At 43.7% G+C, this 20,065-nt stretch overlaps 2 protein-coding genes and 1 long non-coding RNA gene across 9 annotated transcripts in view; 2 read left to right on the forward strand and 1 right to left on the reverse strand.

Moving 5' to 3' along the window:
- The window catches only part of ENAH (ENAH actin regulator), a 185,171-nt gene extending 171,433 nt beyond the window's left edge, over window positions 1-13,738 (forward strand). For 5 of the 7 annotated variants that reach the window (XR_010793987.1, XR_010793986.1, XR_010793984.1 and 2 more), the window contains one exon: window positions 13,622-13,738. The gene's annotated coding sequence lies outside the window, so the exon portion shown is untranslated. Of the gene's footprint in view, window positions 1-10,049; window positions 11,063-13,621 lie in introns of those variants that run through there. The other 2 variants (XR_010793985.1, XM_066618697.1) reach the window with 1 other exon arrangement.
- Window positions 13,131-15,982, reverse strand: LOC136643427 (uncharacterized). Its single transcript, XR_010794032.1, has 3 exons — window positions 15,604-15,982; window positions 14,628-14,694; window positions 13,131-13,947 (listed from the first exon to the last, which is right to left on the reverse strand). It is a non-coding gene; the product is annotated as an uncharacterized lncRNA (long non-coding RNA).
- Window positions 15,983-16,184: 202 nt separating this feature from the next.
- LBR (lamin B receptor) overlaps window positions 16,185-20,065 on the forward strand; it is a 38,482-nt gene continuing 34,601 nt past the window's right edge. Inside the window, exon 1 of the mRNA XM_066618702.1 lies at window positions 16,185-16,319. The gene's annotated coding sequence lies outside the window, so the exon portion shown is untranslated. The remainder of the gene's footprint in view (window positions 16,320-20,065) is intronic.

Here is a 20,065-nt window from a genome sequence, read left to right on the forward strand (position 1 = left end):
ATAATATACAGTATTTATATACCGCCTTTCTTGGTCTTTATTCAAGACTTTATTCAAGGCGGTTTACATAGGCAGGCTTATTAAATCCATGTAGGGATTTTTACAAATTGAAAGAAGGTTCTTTCTTTCAAGAACCACTACATTCAAGGTGTTACACTCCGATCTGGTTTAACATTCTGGCCTCCATCCTCCCACGCTCCGAGCAGATGGAACAGCTCAGCTGCAGCTTGTCAGCTGCTTCAAGGTTGCACGGTGCCGGTGGCCTCGAACTGGCGACCTTGTGGATGTTAATCTTCAGGCAAATGAAGGCTCTACCCTTTAGACCAGACCTCCTGCCCAATCAGGGCAGGGCAGAGTAATCAGGTCTACTGAGAATGGATGAGTCTCGATTGGGCTTACTCACAGGAAAATGTTAATCCTGATGTGGAAGGGATTGTCACTCCCGTATCAGCCTTTTCAACCACACTAGACGCTGTTCCAGAACCACCATTCAGAGCGCGATACCATAGTCTTTCGAGACTGAAGGTTGCCAACATGTAGCAACTGAGATTGAAAAGCTCAGTGAAACATATGTTGTTGTTCATCCATGAAGTGAGGAAAATATGAATGCTAAATTTCTCCGATGCTAAAAGAAATAAGGAAGAAATATGAGAACAAGTAGGAAAACTTAGAAAAATAAAATGATTTTTTAAAACCCTTAAATTTATTGAGAATCATTGAGGCAATAAAAAGGCAAAAAAGTTTTTTAGGAGGAAATGCAGACGCTGAGTCAAAAGGCACTTGGAGCTCAAGAATAATAATAATAATAATAATAATAATAAACAACTTTATTTCTATCCCACCCTTCTCCCTAAAGGGACCCAGGGTGGCTTACAACATATTAAAAACAGATTAAAACATAATTTAACAAACAGATAAAAACAAATTAAAAACACAATTAACAGAAACCATAAAAACAGTAGTCAGATAAAAGTCAGAATAAAAAAGAGCATAAAACAGCAGTTCATGGAGGAATCAGGCCTGTAAAAAGCAACTAAAAGATGTATAAAAGATGTTAAAAAGGCCATGAAGTCAGAAGGCTTGTTTAAACAGCAAGGTCTTCAGGCCTCGCCGAAAAGTCTCAAGAGAGGGAGCCATTCTCAAGTAAAGGGGAAGGGAGTTCCATAATGTTGGTGCCACTACTGAGAAGGCCCTGTTTCTTGCCGCCACCCCACATACCTCCCTAGGCGGCAGCACTTGTAAAAAGGCCTTCTCTGATGACCTGAGAGGATGAGCTGGATTGTACCGGAGTAGGTGAACATTCAAAGCCTTGCTGGCAGCTGTGCACAGGAAGGCAAACAAGAAGTGTTCCACTTCAAAGCGACACCCATTTTCAGCCCATCTCACATTTAGGTCTGCACCCTTAGTTATATTTCATGGCAAAGTATACAAGTACCTTACCATCAAACTCCACAGGTACCCAACTGTATAGACTAGTCTTCCTGATGTATCAAAATTTAGAATCCCCTAATCCAAACTTCTGCTGATTTCATAGTTTCATGAACTCAATATAGACTAACTCAGTGATGTAGCAAGTGGAGGGGCAGCCCTAGGTGCCAGGCCACAGGGGGTGCCACAAGAGGTTCCCCAAGATGGTGGCAGCAGGTGAACAATGTTTGTGGCCTATGACATAGGGTGCAATCTTGTGTGCAATTCCACCACTGCTGCCTCTAAGTTTTTCAGACATTTAGTGCCCCCCCTTTCTGTCTAAAAAAGAAGGGGTGGCAGCAGCTAGATCACATGCATGACTGTAATTGTGTTAATTAAAAATGAATACATACATTGATGGTCTATCCTCATTGGTGATCTTTCCAATGTGGCCCACACTCGCTCCATGTTTTTTGGTCTAGTGCGACTGTTGTCCAGTGCAGCAGTCCCTGATGTTTAAATGACCTGGAAAAGGTGTCTGACCAGCGCGTAGCCGGTCGGCCGCGGGTTCTTTTGACATGATATGGGATCCAGTGCGTGATTCTGGTGCTCCATCGGTCGTCTGTTCATCGGATGACATGTCCTGCCCATCTGTGCTTTGCAGAAGCCATGTACTTGAGCGGGTCATGGATCTTGAATTCTTGCCAGAGGTCTTGAATTCTGAGACCATGTTGCCATTACTTTTGGTGGTTCGTCCCGAGGAGGCATCTTTCAAGTGCCCGGTAGGCAGTTCACATGGCAGTAGCTATGGTCTTGTTATCGGCCCATGTTTCTGTGGCATAGCAAAAAGCCGGAAGCACTATGGAGTCAAACAGGTGGGCTCTCAGCTGCGGATCCTGGATCTGACTGGTGACTGGTAAAAATGAATACATTTAAAAAATAAAGAAATTGTTGTTAAGGAAACAAATAGTTAAAGGTTTGATTGATAAATCATATTTAAATAATTAATAAAAGTTTGGGTATCAGGAAAGCTGCAGCAAAGAGGTACCTTTTAAAGTGGAGCCCTCTTATTTTTAGCAGGGGGAGAGCAACTGTCCCTATGTACCCCGGCATGGCGTCTTTTCCAGTGGCTGTTGCCTTCTGTATTTTTTTTTTTTTTTAAAGATTGTGAGCCCTTTGGGACAGGGACAGGACAGGGAACAATTTTATTTATTTTACTATGTAGACCGCTTTGCAAACTACTCTTGTTGAAAAGTGGTACATAAATATACTTGACAATAATAGTAATAGTAGTAGATGACAAAGGGCACACCCATTCTGATTAAGGGCTGTATTTGCATTTGAAGTACAGGGGCTTATTAACACTCAGTACAATCCAAATCAGTGGTAAGTTTGTTGATCCATTCAATAGCTGTCTTGCCGACTTGAAAACATCTGGAAAATTATGTATGTGTCAGTGTGAATGGAACTTGTTTATTAGCACATATTAAACTACTTGGAACAATGTTTTTTTTTTAATTTCCAGTTAAACTTCACAAAGTACAAAATTATGAGTGAAGATTCAAGCTAAATCTATGTTTTCTAGCATAATGGTGCTAAGCTAGAACGTCCTTATGCCACCCCTTGCCATTTTCCACTTTATGTATTCTTCTGTGTAAATGTTTAATTATTTATCAGATTAAAATGAATAAAAATACTGATCAGATAAACAGTACATTCAATCTGCTGGTGAAGGGGGTTCATTTCAGAATGCAGCTTTCCTTATGTACATGGAAACTCCTTCTAGTAATGAAGCAAAAACTTGGATCTAACCTGATATCTATCTAAAAAGCATGGGAGCAGAAAATCATACTGGCAACGTTCAGGAGCTGGTGCAATTCCAGAAAGTAGCACAATGGAGCCATTGCTTGGGCCTTCAGAATTGGTAAAGGGCCAACCCACCATCATTACAGGACCTCCATTCCTACTTTGCTTTGGGGCATTCAAGTAGGGGCAATGTGAAAGAATTTTTAGTTGTATGCCTTTCCTCTTCCAGGTTAGGGGAAGCAACTGAAAGCACCTTCCCCGAGGATCCTCCAAAATAATAGAATACATCCAGGAAAAACCTTTTGGTGGAGCATTGCCAGAGGTTATTATGTAAACACCAAAGTGGAAGCACCACAAAACAGAAAGAAATGAAAAATCCGGAAAACTTTTATTATGATCTAGATTACAGAAACTTCGGTCCCAATGCATTCTGAGCTCTGGACTCAAGCCTTCCATTACCGAAGTCAGTAGTCACTTCTAGAAATATATTTCTCTAGAAATTATCATGCCTGTCTGGTTTTCCTTGTCCCTTGCTAAAGAGCTCAGTTCTCAAAATATGCCAGGATTTTTATTATCTGGATTAATAAATCAGGTTTTTGTATCCATTGGATTCTTCATATATCTGTCATGGTCATCCTGCCCCCTCCCACCTTGCTGAACTTGGAATCCCCCCCGTCCCTTTTGGTCCATGTCCTGGCATGCTTGACACTGGCGTGCCTGACCCAAAAGACACTGACTTGAGTCAAAATGGCTTGAGAATTTGGGGGGGGGGGGTGTTAGCAAAGGGCACCCATTAAGACTCAGGCACGAGTCAAGTTGTGGGGGGCAGAGACTTAGGACTTGAGTTTTGCTGCAGTGCCAAGTTCCCATCCCTGTCTGTAGATAAGCTCAGGTTAGTTGATAGTAAACACAGAAGCAGCTCTTCTATTGTTCTGCAGAGTTTTTTGGTCCCTGGTTGTTCAACCATAATCCGGAAACATCTTTCCTTTCATGCAAGGCTGCTTAGCTGTGATGCCACTATCAGATCAACTTCTTTTTTTGTAAAGCAAAGAAAACCTCAGAAATTCCATAGCCAGTGTTGCATCATTACTGTTGCATGTACAGTAATCTCTCAGGGTGGGGATGTGGTGTTTGAAAGTCACTGGTCTGCATTGTTCCATGGTGCTCAAGAAGAAATGATTACCAAATGCCTCACATGTATTGTGACCAAAATATGCAGTTATGCTATGTATTACATTAGTATCCAGCCCTTTCACAAGTCATGAAAAAGATCTTAATGAGTACTATCAAATATGTCTCGGGTTGTTTTTCACAGGAATTGAATTTAGCCTGCACAACTGATAATAATTTTTTGTTTCAGTAACAAATATGAAAGCACCAAGTATTATATTTCTAAAATAATACTATAATTTATTTTTTCATCCACAATATTACTGGGGTAATATTGGTAATATTGGGGTAATTACTGGAATGCATGTATACATTGTTTATTGCCTGCTGTGGCTCTTCTTTAATTCATAGCTCAGTTCTATGCTGGATACATACACTTTTTCAGAAACTGAAAAGTGGTATCCAATAGCTATTATTGACTGTGGTACACAGATACATGTTATCTATTCTATTGTAATCTCTATATTAGTGATTCCCAAATATTTTAGCATTACAACGCACACTGTATTGGAACCCACCTAGCTCTTTGTCGGCTATCAGCGTGTCAGTTTTGTGACCTACCAAAAATCAGGTTGTAACCCACTGGTGGGTCCCAACCCACAATTTGGGAACCACCACTATATAAATATGTTTTGCAGTGCTACAAAGACCTGCACAAACTGTTTGATCACAATGTAATGTGGGGAGATACTTCCCCAATAAATGTGTGCCATGGGCAACTTTATAGTTTCTGAAAATGATTGTCTATAGCAGATTTACCCATCCCTTGTGCGGCTTTTTAAAAGTGGGTTATGTGCTTTCCCCAATTGTATCCCTTACCAGCTTACATGATGTAGTGGCACCAACAGATCACATATTGCATCCTATAGTGGGTAGCTGACCAGACAGCTATGGAGAAGTAAGTAATTTTTTACTTACTTTACTTATCTCCCTGACAGCTTCCTGACTGCCAATGGGCTTCCTTGAACCTATGCCAGCTATTTACCTGGTATAAGTTCAAGGAGCCTCTGGAGGCAAGCTGGGCAGGGAAAAGGGGGTTAGTATCCCAACATGAGTGATTGCTGCCAAGATCCACCCCTCCTACTCTCAATCCATCCCTGCTCCTCTGCTGAACCATCCATAAATCCTCCCCCCACCCCAAACCATCCATAAACTTTACTTGCTCCAGTGTGGCCTGAGTGAATCATTGGTGCATACACAGGGCTTCCAGCTGTTTGCTGGAAGGCTTCTAGCTGTTTGTCCCACAGAGCACAACATTGCCACGCTTACCTACCTGTGTGGCCTTTTGCAGTGCAACCCCAGGACTTGTGGCAGCAGATTGCAAGATCACCACTGGACTGTAGATACTTGCCTGTAAGATGAGAAATTTCTGCCAATAAATCAATAAATCATCTCCTTGCCTCATCTGTGAGTCAGGGCTATTAAGGCACATCTCAGAAGCCAGAAGCCCACAGCAGAGGAAAAGGACAAAGCAGAGATCATTACAGGGCTGTTAGTCTCCAGGGCAATGAGGCTGCATGCTGCAGCCAAAGTTAACCTTTTCACTCCTCCTGGGAAAAAAGTAAACCAGGGCTCAAGGCTTCCTTTTAAATCAAGCAAGCCTCCTTCTCTTTGGCAGGATCACACCCAACCCTTCTGCACCCTCAGTCCGTTTGGCAGAGGTCTGGTTTTTAAAACACCAGGATGTAATCCTCATTTCCATCTGAAAGTCTAAGGCAGGGCTTTTCAAACTGGGGCGTCATGACGCCCCAGCCTGTGAGCCCTGGCCTCTGCCCCCTTAAGGGGCGGGGGTAGCCTGGAGGCAGGGAGGAGACAGTGCGTGATTCCCAGGATCGCGCAGCCCAGGGGGGCCGCAGGGGCTTGGGTGCACTTACCCAAGCCTCCTGCAGCCTCCCCAGGCTGCGGGGAGCCTGGCGCGACCTGCAGCAGGGCTCCCCGTAGCAGTGAAAGTAAATGCGGAGTGATTAGAGGAGGCGGGGTGCAATCGCTCTGCATTTACTTTCACTGCTGCGGGGAGCCCTGCTGCAGGTCGCGCCAGGCTCCCCGCAGCCTGGGGAGGCTGCAGGAGGCTTGGGTAAGTGCACCCAAGCCCCTGCAGCCCCCCTGGGGCTCCCCCCCATGCTGCCTCCCTCCCTGCCCACACAAGTACTTAGTGGCTCTCAAACTCTCCCAGAGAGTTTGAGAACCACTGGTCTAAGGTTACAGCTCAGTGCACCATAACTTAAGAATAACACAAATGGAAAGCAATGGGACTACTTCTAAGTAAATTGGATTGCAACTAAGTGTAGCTGCACTTGCTCATGCTTATTCCTTGTCTCTCTGCTGTGAATTGAATTGCACTCTCCCAGTTATGTGTTATATGTTGAGCCTCTGGTTTAACACACCAGGCACCTTAAAGAAGGATTTGATTAATCGTTTGATGTTGTTTACTGTGCACTTACTCTGAAAGTGTTTACAAAAAGGTTGTGAAGACCACAATTTAAAAAGCTAATGAATAAAAATGTATCTTATGATCTTTTACTGTATTTTTGATAAATTAGAGATTGTACAGTTCTCTGGTAACAATTACTGGTAGGTTATTTTGCAGGATCTGGCCTTGGGTAAAATCAGACAAAATTATAGTCACTCACCTAAGTTTAACCTGATCCGGCTTATCCAATGGTCATAGAAAATTCCATGATTTTTGCAGGAAAACCTGCCCTCAACTTATTTGTGAGCTTGACTTATACTTGAGTATCTGTGATAAGCCTAAAATAGGATTGAACTGTAAGAAGTTGCTTTTGGACACTATACCTTCTACTGTATCCCAAATATTGTTTAATAAACAGTGTCTGCCAAGCTTGATTTGATAATGTGCAAAGAAAGTTTTATGTCCCTTCCAGTTCATTCACTTGTCTACGTGTCAAAAATTTATCACCAACTATTTTCTATGTATTAAAAAAATCTGGGAATTTTGAGTAATTTCTTCAGATTAATGACCCCAACAATGTTCAGAAACAAGGATTCATATTCACATCAAAATGGTTGCCATTTTTATTGTAATTCATTTTAAGAGACACATTTGTTCCTTTGGATATGACTGCCCCAGCTGTGGCAAATTAGTAGTATTGTATATTAATTACATATATAGAACCAAATGGTACATGAGATTAGAAAATGGGTGCAGAAACTTCACTTTCCAGATGACTGAAGAGAATGTAGGCCAAGTGAGAAGCTAATCATCAAGTGACAGCATCTTACATTGCTTACCATGTGAATAAGAGTAAATGGCTTTAGTCCAACTCTTAAAAGATCAGTATTACACAAGTCCTTTCAGGTCATGACTAAAGACAGTGTGATAACAGTAAGTCTTGTTCATACCTCTTAAGTTATTACCAGTACTGTATATATTTTATATGCATATACACTACTAAAGTGCAAAGAACACCTCCTGGAATGTAACAGCAAATTAACCATTGGTTAAGATGGTAAAAACACTGTCAAAGCTTTAGTACTGTGTCAGTATTAAGAGAGACATGCCAGAGGAACCCTCTCAGGTGCAAGGTTTAGACTGTTTAATCTTTCTTCATTGTGCCTTTTAAGATGGTTAAAGTACATTGTGAATGAATATTTCAGTATTGGTTTGGTCATTCTGCCTTGTAAATAGGTGGGAGGAGATGGAGATTTTTTTTTTCTCAAGATCATATGTGGTTCTGTTTTGTATTGTGTGTCTCAGGTGTTAGGTTACTACGAGTTTCCAATACCTCTGGACACTAGATACTTGCCTAACCTCCTTTAAAGGCTCTCAGAGTTCAGTTTGTTGATACAATTTCTGAGTCACTCTATCCAGTCTGAAATGGATGCTCAAAGTAGTGCGCACAGTACAATATAATCAATCAGATCTACATTTAAAATTAAAAATGTACACAAAACAAAACAATGCAGGGACTAAAACAGCAGCAGCAGAGATCTTGTTTTCTGCCTACACAAGCACAGGCTGTGATCTGAGAAAACAAAACATTTTCAGTTGCCATCTCAAGGCACTTAAAGAGAAGGCTGATGGAATCCATTAACATGCAGTGAGGTCCAAGACTGGAGAGGCACAATGCGCAGAGCTCCTGGGTGACATCACGCTGCAATGCATTCTGGGGGCTATCTAGAAGCCTCATGACTATACAAGCACAGCAGAGACTGAGCTCTCAGTGCTGCAGTTTTAGTCTCTTGGAGAGACTACTAAAGCTTGCAGCAGCAACAGGTCAGCCTCCCCAGTAATTGCACAACCATTCAGAAACTGGGTGGAACATGTGCACAATCACAGGGGAGACTGACCTGAAAGGATAGTAACTATCAACACCTCTACTTCATCAGGATTCAGTTTTAGTTTGTTGGCTCTCATCCAGCTCATAATGGTGCCTAAACACCCATTCATTGAAGAAATTCAGCACTACTTTGTAGAAGAATACTTATGACGCCACTCATCAAAATTCAGTTTGCAAGTAGATCCTGAACTTCCTTCTCTACCTATAACAAAGCTATCTTTCAGTTATTCACCATAACAAATCTGGTGAAACATCAATGTCAAGAGATTGAGAACAAAATCCTATCCAACTTTCCATCCCTGGTATAGCCATGCCAATGGGGTGTGCACTGCATCCTGTGATGGGAGGGTAGTTATGGAGGCCTCCACAAAATAAGGGAACATTTGTTACCTCACCTAGGGGTGCACTGCAGCTGCACTGATGCTGGAAAGTAGGATAGGATTGAGCCCCAAGGGCCCAATCCTATCCAACCTTTCAGCACTAATGCCAATAGGGTGCATGCTGCATTTTGTGGTGGGAGGACAGTCGTGGAGGACTCCTCGAGGTAAGGGGACATTTGTTCCCTTACTTCAGGGCTGCACTGTAGCTGCATCAGTGGGCTGGGGCTTGACACATGGTAAGGGGAAAAATATCTCCTTACCCCGAGGTGACCTCCACCTTGCACCTAACGTGCGGTGGATACAGCAGAAGCCACTGTGGCATAGCTGTTCCAAAACAGGTTAGGATTGTCCAGTTAGGACTTCTCCATTTTGGATCTCACCTCTACCATTTCTCGCTAGATGGCCTTAGGCAAGCTACTTCCTCACAGCCTCAGCTGCAATAGGAGGATCATAATTCCAATTTGACATGTTGCGAGGACAACATCAAGAAAATGTACATAACATACTTTGCACACTCAAGAAACGCCATATAAATGCTATTATCCTCACCAGTTGCAAGCCTTGCCCTTCCTCTCTCTATAATTATGGAGAGCTTGGAACATTGCAGCAGGAATATTTTATTCCAGTAACGCTTGAGAAGGAAGCAGCATGGCAGTCCAGGAAAGGACCTCTTGAGAAACAACCTTGCAAACCTCTTGTTCTACTGTTGTATTCAGTTGCCCAGGAGTGCTGGTGTGCTTTTGCAGAGTTGAAAACATTAATCAAGCATTACAGGTAGTGGGATGGAGAAAACTTGCTTTTCATAAATTTTTCAACAGACAGCTGAGACCCAAGTACCCTTGGGCTTAGAAAACAACAATGGCAGCCTAAACACTAAATAGTTTTCAATAAATTATATTTAAAAAGAACACTGACTCAGATGAGTCTTGAGAACATAGTTTAGACTTTCCAAATTAATAACTACTGTTTTTGTTTGCTTTTTTCAAAGGTCTTTCTTCCATATTAAAATGTATGGAACTTCTAATGGACTTTAGCATGCATCTAAATACTCCATAAGTATCCTTCAGGGATCCAGAAAAAGTCAGAGAAGTATTGAAAGTAAAAGTGTGATTTTATTGAACTTCAGTAGCAACAAGAATTTTGAGTTAGGCCAACAGGATACTTTTTTTCTTTCATTGCTGCCAGAAGAAGTCTAGCTTGAATCCTGCATAGAACCTGGGTTGGAACTGCTCCAGATTCTGGCATTTTATACCTACTTGGCACAAGGTGGAATGGATGGAGAGTGGCCACTACTTGGCAATGGAGCACACATGCTTCGTATGTAGGAGTTCCCAGGTTCAGTCTCCAAGGAGGGCTAGGAAACACTTTGTTTGACACCCTGGAGAGCTCCTACAAGTCCTTCTAAACAACTCTGAGCAGAAAGGAACAATTGCCTAGCTCAGTAAAAGGCAGCTTTGTATGCTCTCAGAAAGATATCATAGCAAATAACCTTATCATGCTATGCAGGAATGGAAGGGTTGCACCAGTTTCCCTTTTGCAGCAATAAGCCATTATACAACCTGAAGTCTGTATAGTTACAGTGGAGAGAGGAAGTGTCACATGCAGCTCGAGATGATAGCTTGGATAGTGATTGGCTGTTTTCTTGTCACTTGTTTCCATATTATCTTGCATTCATGTTATGGATTTCAAGGCACAACCCTTCCCCACAAAACACACTGTGTCTATGTAAATGTTGCTTTGGCCACTAGTTTACAACTGTTTCTGTAGATAACAAATTGACAAGTTCAAAGAAAGCCAGAGCATATAAGCCCTCAGCAACAGCGGTTGTGTTTGATGCCTCTCTCAAACAGGTGGGGATTTCATGTCCCATTTACTATGTAAACCACTTTGTGAACTATATATGGTTGAAAAGCAGTATATCATCATCATCATAACATCATTATTATTAAAAAATATTTATATACCACTACAATAATAAACATTATTATTAACCTACATATTGCTGCTGAATGTTATTTTAATAGCTATATTAATATAAATTCATTATATAAATCATGAAAAAATTATGTTTTTTTCTTCTCACTATGTGCATTGCTTGCTTGTTACCTGTGGATGCCTATTTCTTAACTGCATCTGTTCTAGAAAGCACAGCACCATTTGCTTTTCTCAGAAACTAGATAGACTGCTTATACTAAGCAAAGTTTGAAAATAGTTAGGCCTAATATCCAACTAGACATAATTAATTCATAGCCCTTAAGTATACTGATTTGGGAATAAGGCCCACTGAAATTGATGCATACTGAATTGATGCATACTGAAATTGATGCACTGAATACTTCTGAGCAGGTGTGCATTGGCTTGTGCTGCATGTCCCACTGACAGCAATCAGATAGTTGAAACCACTTGCAGTTTCAATGGGCTTTAGCTATATTAGGGCACAATCCTAACCAGGTCTACTCAGAAGTAAGTCCTAGTTTGTTCAATGGGGCTTACTCTCAGGAAAGTGTGGTTAGGATTGCAGCCTAATTCATCTTTTGGAGTAGACTCTAGTCCACGAAGCTCATCCTACAATAAAATGTGTCAGTCTTTAATGTACTGCAACATACATTCTAACTTCTGGAAGCTGGATTAGGGTATTTCTAATTTGATATGATAATCTCTGTGGCAAAATGTGCAAATTCTTAACATCAAAGATCATGTAGGTAATGTCTCTAATGTATAATGTGATGTGTTTCAAACAGTAGCAGCTCATAATATGATCATGAGGTTTGGCTTACTTGCTTTCTTTTGCTTAATTTTTGTTTGTTTCTTCAAAGGCTGTGCATTCCTTTTTCTATCACTATAGTACCTACCTGTGAGGGTAAGTGTGTGGAAAATGCTGAACAACAGAAGCAGGGTGACCAGATGTCATAACTGCAAAAGAGGAGAAGGCACCCCAAAATGTAGGACATTCAAGAAATATGTAGGACATGACAAAAGAAAAGCTAAAAGCACTCATATATTGCCGTAACTCATATATTGATTTCATGTGGTTAATTTATACATTATATTACTTATTATTAAATTTAAAACTATACTACATATAATTTATTAATTAATTACAAGAAGGTTATGCAGTTCTTGCAGGGATCTGCTCACAGGGAACTGGAGGGCCTTTAAGTTATTTTCCAGGACATGAGGCTAAAAAAGAGGACATGTCCTGGAAAAAGAAGATGTCTGGTCATTCTGAACAGAGGGTTACTCCCTGTGGCCTGGCCTTGTAACAAAGCCTACCCCATGTTCATGACACAGAGATGGAATATTGTACTACAGTACTTGTGAAGCATCAGAATGAAATCTGGAAAGTTCAAATTCTACAATAAAATAAAGAATTTCAGAGTAGTTTGTACTGTATACTGTTTGCTATTGAACAAGATTTTTATGTCAAAGTCATGTGTTTGAATTGGAAAGATACTTATATGCTAGAAAAGTTATTAATTGGTAGATGCATATGTGCCTATGAACATATCTGATATTACAGAAAATAAACCATGTGCCTAACTCCAAGAACAGCCTAATAAGGTGCATGTGGGAAATGGGTTAAGTATAACATGATGCTGTCAAGGATTGAACCAACTCAGAATGGACATATTTGGACAATACTGCACTTCTGCGACCAAACCAACCCCACGTGTTTTAAAAGTTCACTCAGAGTATGTGCATGACCTGGCTCTTTCCCTTGCTTCCCAGGGAGTTTCCTTAATCACAAGGACAAGTATTATTATCTCTGCATGTAGAAGGCAATTCACACAAAATGCCCCCCCACACACACAATTGAAAAAAGTCTGTAAGAACTGAGGAAAGGGGCCAGAACAATGCATGCATGCCATAAAGACATCTGTCTTTAAATGCATGCAGCTGGTTTGGCAACAAAAGTATTTTCCAAAGCGGCTGAGTGTTTAAGAATTGCACAAAAGTAATAAACTGTACACAGTCTGTACTCTTACTTGGAACTAATGTAAATTGAAAACAGTGGAATGTACTTAATATATTTAGGATTGGGATGTAGTGCAAAATTCACAACCTCACTTTGCTTTTTCAGAATTGTGCCCTAAGCCTTTTATACACTACTGCAGCAGAACAAGACAGAACAGTTTTTTATGTCTCATTGCGTGTTTAATGATTTTGTGCAGTGCTCTGATTTTTTTTTTAATGAAAAATGGTTTAGAAATCAGGTAAGTAAGTGGAAAACCTGCAGCGTTGGTACAGCTTTCCTCATACTGTATTTGATATTCAACCAAGGGTGACTCTAGAAAAATTGATTTAAAGAAGCAGAAAACTGGCAAAGATCATTGTTGAGGAATCACAGATTTTGCTATAAATGCTGAGTTCTTTCTGTAGATATAATAAACAGTTGCTTTGCTGTCATAAATGCTGACATGGTAATGAAGCTGCAGTAATTAGTTTTCAGGTTTGGGGAAAGAAGTGGTTTGGTTTTAGGAAACCAAGTGGTGTGTTTTAAACTGCATGCAGCCAGGTGCAAGTGCTCCCCAACAAGAGGTTTTCTGTTTTTGGCGATAGATTACAGAAGGCCACAGGTGGCTTCCCAGGACCTCAAAAAGCCTCTACATGTTTCTTCTCTGACCACTGCTGACAGAAGCACAAGGGGATTATTTTACATTTCCATTCACTCCTAGCTGGATCCAAACTTTGTTGTGCCAATAAAGAGTGAAGTCAGAATTTCAGTGTTTCTGTGTTTCTTCTGCCAGTGTTTCTTCTAAGAGGTCCATGCAGTTGTGCAGACCCCTTCCATGGTTGCACGCTGCATCTCTGGATGTTCCATGAGTACATCATTGCTAGGCTTCCAGGAAAGGTGAGCTCCGAGCTGCATGAAGCTTGGTTTAGAGCTGTACAGGAGGAACACTGATCACTAGTTATATTTAATTTTAAAGACTAAACTTATTTAAGAATGATGGCTTTGTTTGCTACAACAAACTGGAGCTGAAACTACATTACTTACTCTCACTTATCTGAGAGTAACACCCCAATCTTGAAGAATGCGCACTACAGCATCGTCCCCTTCCCCTGAGTAAGGTAAGCAATGTAAGTTAAGCAATGGTCTACCCGACTCTGTACCAGCTATTTAGCTGGCGTAAAGATGCATGGGACTATGGATCTGGCAGAGCTTGCCCCCTCCCTTCCCCTGCCCTGAAACGCCTCTGTCCACACCCCCAATCACCTCTCCGCTGCCTGGTGCTCCATGCAAGCACCAGTCTGCTGGCCTCAGACCAGTGCTGGCCCAGCACAGGCTCACGCTGGGCTAACTCTGGTGCTGGGCTGGCACTAACAGTCATTTAATATAGTCCAGAGAACATGGTATCTATGATTGCTTTTATCACCAATAAAACTTGAGTTGAATGATTATTTTACCTGGCCAAGTTTAGCTCGGATGTCTGCAATTTTCTCTTTCCGTAAGCATGCCGTAAGCATGTCTTACGGCATGCTTTCAACAGTGTGCACTGGCAGTGAGCCGCTGTGCATTCTTCAAAATTGGGCCCTGAGTCCTGTTGAACACAGTGGGACTTACTTCTGAGTAAACAGGTGTGAGCTGTCAATGATGAACCAGGAACAAGATCTCCGGTTGTAGTAGATGGCTAAAAAAACAACACAACAACATAGCAGTGAAGAAAGCAAACTCCATCTTCCTAAGGATTATTAGGAAAAGAATTAAGAATGAGGGCCAAGTTCTTTCCCCTGCCAGCCCATAGCATGCAGCACCAGTATGAGAGAGCGCATGCATACTATGGCAGAGTTGTATGTTACCAGATGGCTCAGGAGAGGTAAATAAAATCATTTACTTACCTTCCTGTAGGCCACCTGGTCTCCAATGGGTCTTCATGGACCTACGCCAGCTATTTAGCTGTCATAAGTCCAAGGAGGGAGGGTGGTGTTTCAGGGCAGGGATAGGGGGATAGGATCTCGGTACATGCAGCTGCCCTGAAATCCCCTGGCCTGCTCCCTGCCCTAAACTGCCACAATCCTGCCCCAGGCTGCCCTGCCACTTACCTACCTGCTCTGGCAGGGCTTCTGCAAACTGCTTTCATGCATATGGGGCCACCATAAGCCCTGGATAGGCTTGGGCTGTAAGACTGCTGATGTTATAATGCCTGCTGACAAATCTATGGCGGGTCCACATTTGGAAAACTTGTTTAAAGTTTTGGTTGACACCTCAGGAACAATATTGTAAAGGTACCACTAGTTTAGATGGCTTTATACAAGGACTGGGCCAATTCAAGATGTATCAGTGGCTAGGTCATTATGGCTCTGTGCTATTCTCCAAGTTTAGTACTTGTTTAGTGGGGAGGCAGGTGAGGCAGAGCCTCCCCGCTGGAGTCCTTTGAAAAGCACCACTGCTGTGTGAGGTGCCCAAGCACCCACAACCCACGCGCAGAGCTTGGGCACTTCACATGGCGGTGGCGCTTTTCAAAGGACTCCAGCGGGGAGGCTCTGCCTCCCCCCCCACCGCACGTCCCTGGTGGATAAGTACCTCACAGGGTACCCACCTCACTGGGTGACAGCAGTGTTTTCAGAAGGCCTCCAGCGGGGAGGCTCTGCCTCACCTGCCTCCCCAGCCACCACACAGCCCTGCTGGTGGGCCACTGTGGGAAGCCTGAGCACGCACTGGGTTTAACGGCCAAGAAACACAGGAGTCTGGCAGTTGTGCAACCTTCCAACGACAGCAGCGGTGCCCATTCACGAGACCAGCCACTGTGCGGGCACCACAGCCTCCCTGGCCTTGCCCGTGCCTGGCCGCAGTGGAGAGGAGACCGTTATCTGCTAGGCCGCTCAACCAGGCACAGACTGGGCTGGGCTCCCCTCTCCGTCCCGGGCCAGCACAGACAGGGCGCTTTGGCGCGATCGGGTTCCCTCCGCGTCCCTCAGGCAAACTATGCGACCGGCTGAGGGGGAGGCCAACCTTGAGCGGAACTCTGGGCGCGAGGGGAGGAACGCACCACCACGTCGCAGCCAATCAGGGGCCGCCGGGAGGGATTCAAAAGCGGCGGTTTGGCCAATGGCGGCGGTTGGCGCCTTGCCGCTCGCCCCTCCCCCCCAGTGGGGGGAGGGGTCTGGCAACGCCGCTCGCCCTCCCTCCGAGTAGTAACCGTCGCTCGGGGCGATTGCTTCGTGCTGCCGCTTCGTTCTTACTCGCCCGGCCAAGGCTTGTCGCTACTCGGCGGAGACGACTCGTGCCGAGCCACGCGGGGGCGGCCGCGGCCAGGTGAGGCGCGTCGTGTGCGGGCTGGGACACACCCCTTGGGCGCCTTTCCCGGGAGGGAGGGCACGGGCAGTCGCGCCCTCCTCTTCCTCCCCCTCAGGCCCGGGCGCGGTTCACCGGCCTCTTCCTCCTGCCGTGGCTGGCCCGCTTCTCCTCGGGCTTCCCTCAGCCCCGTCGCGAGCCCCTCGGCGTCTCTCCCGCCCTGGACGGCCGCCTGAGTTTCCCCCTCGAGACCCTTTAACAGCCGGCCCTGAAAACCCCGCGCCGGCTGAGGGCGCTGCGGAGCCTGCGAGCTCGCCTTCTCCCTGCCTTCGGGAGGCGCTGCGGAGCCCACGAGGGGAGCGAAGCGCCTCCACTAGCAGCGGGACAATGTATAGCGGGACGGGCGGTGGGTGGGGAGGCAGACTCAGAGCCTCCCCGCTGGAGTCCCTCGAAAGGCGCTGCCATCCTGGGAGGCACCCGAGCACTCAACCCACGCGGGGAGCGTGCAGCGGGTGGGGAGGCAGGTGAGGCAGAGCCTCCCCACTGAAGTCTCTCGGAAAGCTCTGCCCCTTTCCGCGCGGGGGTTGTGGGTGCTTGGGTGGCTCACACGGCGGCGGCGCTTTTCAAAGGACTCCAGTGGGGAGGCTCTGCCCACCACCCGTCGCTGCCATACACAGGTTGGGAACTTCATAAGCATCCCTGTGGACGGCAGGAGTGGAGTGGGTCCCACTGAATTAAGTGGAGCTCACTTTTGAGCGAACATGTGCAGGAGCTGACTGGTGTCACGCACAGTTTACCTACCAGGTTTCATGTCCTACTTCATGGTCCTTGAAGATTTTCCAGAGGCATTTCTTTTCTTTCTTGTTTCTCAACTAATCAAAAGTGTTAAGTAGTTTTTAAGCAGTTACTTGAAAGATTAAAGCTATCTTGTATTTTTAAATAGTTGTTGCTAGAATTGTCTTAAGGCTGAGATGAATTTTTTAATTAAAATATTGCTTTTAATCAAAGGGATTTGTTTTGACATTTCTCCCTAGCTATTACATTGCTGAGGAATTATTTGATGTATTTAATAAGCTTGTGGGCTTCTCAGAGACAATTGGTGTGCGCTGGTGTGAAGCAGAATGCTGGACTTGATCATGCCTTTGGCCTGATCCTGCAAGGCTTTTCTGATCTTATAAGCAGGATGTGTATTTTGAGGATCAGTAACTGCCATTTCCTTTCGTGTATTCCTTCAGATAGCACTGTACAGTGGAGATGCAGAACAAGTCCATCTGACTTAAGACCTTTTTAGGTGTTACCCCTCCTGTGCAGAGGAAAGGCTTGAGAGACTTTTCAAGAATGCATGATAGCCCTGCTGATGTCAAACCACTTAGCCATGTTCTAACAGTGTTCAGTGTTTGCAGAGGGAAACTGATAAATGTGGGGGAAACTCTTGAGCATCATTGGTGAGATGAAGATTTAACTCATCTGTTCTGAAGAGCCTTTTATGCTCTTCCTTTGCATGGGGGAGGGAATACCAAATAAGATTCTTGTTAACAAGGACCAGTGTAGCATAAACTCCATTGTGACTTGATGGTATGTGTATTTCCAGTTTATAGTTACAGGGTGAAACTGGTATGAGAAGTTTATACCCATTATTTAAATCTTCAAAAGAACATCAGAATTAGATCTACTTTTGTATTGTTTTTTGCTGTGAATAACTGAAATTGTTCAAATGATTACTAAGTTCAGTACAAAAGTATTGTTTCACTTGCAAACTGTTTTTCTTCAGTAGTAAGAATTCTGAATCTGTAACATGGGGTTGATGAAACAGTCTTTTAAATAACGAGCTTAATAAAAACAGTTACACTCTTCACTTTGTGGTTGTTTTTTAACCAGTTGCAAAATTATGGGATGCTGTCCAAAGTAACAGAAGAATTACTCTGGATATCACCCCATAGCTTCTCCTGCTAAAACTGACTGATAGTATTTTGGAAGTACAGCAGAGATTTTTCTTAGTCTAAGACTAACAAATTTATGAATTGATTTTTTTTTGTAAGAAAGAACCTGTAAGTTCATCAGAACTTGATGTATTTTCTACAATAACTGATGTTACCATAAATTGATGGAATTACACTCAACTGTTGTTTTTAGATGCAGGAGACTAGGGGTTCAATCCTATGCAGTGTGGGCTGACTCACTGCTGGTGCACACTGTTGCAATTGTGCTGTAAGGCACGTTTGTGGCCCTCAGCGGCAGTGGAGCACTGGTGTTCCATTGATTGTGTGGACCGCTGAGCAGTGGAGTGGGGGGTGGCGGGGAGGAGGTGTTTTGGGACAGGGGAGGCAGATGGAGAGTGGGAAGGAGGCGTGCCGGGGGAGGCTCTTGATTCTATGGCGACCAAGGGTCGCCATTTTGGTCACCAAGGGTTGACCAAAAGCCCCATTGTGGTGCTACTTGCCTTACCCAGGGGAAGGGGACAAAAGTCCTCTTCTCCTGTGAAGCTGGCAGCGCTGCCTGTGGAATGTGCAGGGTGCAGCAGCAGCCATTTTCAGTGATGCTGCAGCCCTGGGCTCTGGGCAGCTTAGAATTGGGCTGTAGCACAGCTGCACCAGAAATTATTGGAGAAATTGGTTACTTAGTTGATTGGTGTAAGTTGAGTCATTCTTCATGTCTAAAACATGTGTTTTAAACCAACGCTGTGGAAGAGTGTACATTTGCTGTGGGTAGGCTGATACTGATCTTAATTTGGTAGTATGTTTAGGTAAAATGCTAAAGAAATAATTTGTGATAATAGTATATAAGAACATAAGAACAGCCCCACTGGATCAGGCCATAGGCCCATCTAGTTCAGCTTCCTGTATCTCACAGAGGCCCACCAAATACCCCAGGGAGCACACCAGATAACAAGAGACCTGCATCCTGGTGCCCTGCCTTGCATCTGGCATTCTGATACGTAGCCCATTTCTAAAATCAGGAGGTTTATCCTGAAATCAGGAGGTTGCACATACACATCATGGGTTGTAACCCGTAATGAATTTTTTCTCCAGAAACTTGTCGAATCCAAAGAGCATCTCTCTATCCACTTTATCCTTCCTGTGCATAATTTTGTATGTCTCAATCATGTCCCCCCCTCAGGCGCCACTTTTCTAGACTGAAGAGGCCCAAACGTCGTAGCCTTTCCTCATAAGGAAGGTGCCCCAGCCCAGTCGTCATCTTAGTCGCTCTCTTTTGCACCTTTTTTCTGTTTCCACTATGTGTTTTTTGAGATGTGGTGACCAGAACTGGACACAATACTCCAGGTGTGGCCTTACCATCAATTTGTACCACGGCATTATAATATTAGCCATTTTGTTCTCGATACCTTTTATAATGATCCCAAGCATAGAATTGGCTTTCTTCACCGCCGCCTCACATTGGGTCGACACTTTCATCGACCTGTCCACCACCACCCCAAGATCTCTCTCCTGATCTGTCACAGACAGCTCAGAACCCGTCAGTCTATATGTGAAGTTTTGATTTTTTGCCCCAAAAGTCATGTGCATGACTTTACACTTACTTACATTGAAACGCATCTACCATTTTGCTGCCCATTCTGCCAGTCTGGAGAGATCCTTCTGGAGCTCCTCACAATCCCTTCTGTTCTTCACCACTCAGAAAAGTTTGGTGTCTGCAAACTTACTAATTTGTTTAAAGAAATGCTTTATCTGTACTAGATGGATACATATCAAAATATTGCTTGTATTAAATACTGGTATAATGACATTTAGTTAAATGTCTTTCTGATT

Source organism: Tiliqua scincoides, chromosome 1 (genome assembly GCF_035046505.1).
Source record: "Tiliqua scincoides isolate rTilSci1 chromosome 1, rTilSci1.hap2, whole genome shotgun sequence".
Taxonomy (NCBI): Eukaryota; Metazoa; Chordata; class Lepidosauria; order Squamata; family Scincidae; genus Tiliqua; species Tiliqua scincoides.